Below are 1667 nucleotides of genomic sequence, written 5' to 3'. Positions count from 1 at the left end.
GGTCCGTCCTGTGAGTTTTCTCACTGGAACTCCTTTTCCCGAAAAGAGAATCTAGAAGCTCTTTCATCCAATCCGCGATCCCAATCTCAGGTTCATTTAAGCCATTCTCTTAATAATGCTCCGGTTTTGTTTCCTCCTTTGGGTAGTCAAGAGGTCTTTCACTCTCATCCTTATCCTCCGGAACCATCCCCAGGGAAAGCTATTAGGTCTCCTCTTCCATTTCCGCACCCTTATCTTGACATCAATACTTCATCCCACATCACTTTCATTCCATCTTCTTCTCCATCTCCTGTCAAAGACAGACCTTCTTCTAAAGGTAAAGTTCCATCTCCTCCAATCTTGCATGGTTCCTCTCAAGATAAAAACAAGACCGATTTAAAGGGAAAAGCTCTAGTTGTCTCTATCACTCCTCTAAATTTTCCTATATCTTCCCCTACTAATTCGATTGGAAGCGATTTTGATATGCTTTTGAGAAGAGAATCCCTTCACCTGCACCCTCTCACCATTCACAAACCTTGGAAATCCTCCTCTCCTATTATTATCCCTACCTCGAGGGGAAATATCACTATTAGGAGGAAGCAAAACAGAGGTAGTAGGCACTTCCATGGCAGGAGGGATAAGTCCAGAAATGATCATCATGATCCATCCCTAATTGATATTCCTATTATATATCTTGCAGTAAGTGGGCCTCTTAGAGCAAGTAAGCCTGGAGAAAAGACCTCATGATTAAAATTCTCTCTATAAATATAAAGGGTCTTGGAGAGGACCCAAAATTCTTGGCTCTTAAGAATTTATTTCAATCATCTTCATAAAAAATTATCCTTATTCAATAACTATGCATGGCAGTCCTGAAACAATAGCCTATTTCAGGCGCATGTTTCCTACATGGTATATTGCTGCGACAAGGGCTATTAGTCTTTCCAGGGGTCTAGTTGTTCTATGGGACCCGTCCTGGATATCGGCCAGGGCTTTCAGATGTTTTGATGGCATCTTGCTTCTTACAAAATTCACGGGCATGGCTGGTAATGTACATATTCTGAATGTTTACGCCCCATATAAGGATCGTCTTTGATACTGGAAAAGATTCTTGTCCTCTGAGATTATGGAAATTGACTCTTTACTGATAGGAGGTGATTTGAACTGTACTTTGAGCAATGATGAAGTGTGGGGTATAGGTAGGAAAAATGATCCAGTGGGAGGGATCATTTGGGAGGCTATACTCCAGTACAACTTTGTGTACATTTATCCTTCCAAGATGGCTCCTACTTGGGATAATGGGAGATCCGAGAATGCATATCTTGCAAAAGTACTTGATCGCTTCCTAATCCATGACAAGTTGATGGATTGTCTTGGGTTACCCTCCTCAAATATTTTACCATGTTTCATTTCTGATCATAGACCTATTTCCCTACAATGGATTGCTCAGAGCCACAGGAAGGATTTTCCTTTCAAGTTCAATAGAATATGGTTGGATGATGCCAAGTTCAATAAAATTATTCAGGATTCTTGGCTATCGTCCTCTCCACTTGACCCATCCTCTCATGCCTATACCTTACTGTGTCGCCTGGTATCTCTCAGGAAATGTGTTAAAGAATGGCAATTCAAAAAGAAGCGTACTAACAAATTAGCTCTTCAAGATATAAATAGGGAGCTTGACAGGATCGCAG

This window comes from Pinus tabuliformis, chromosome 6, assembly GCF_031772625.1.
Source record: "Pinus tabuliformis cultivar Carrire ecotype Pingquan chromosome 6, CPIR1, whole genome shotgun sequence".
Classification (NCBI taxonomy): Eukaryota; Viridiplantae; Streptophyta; class Pinopsida; order Pinales; family Pinaceae; genus Pinus; species Pinus tabuliformis.
The sequence above is the reverse complement of the archived record's forward strand: the minus strand, read 5'-3'. Positions refer to the sequence as shown.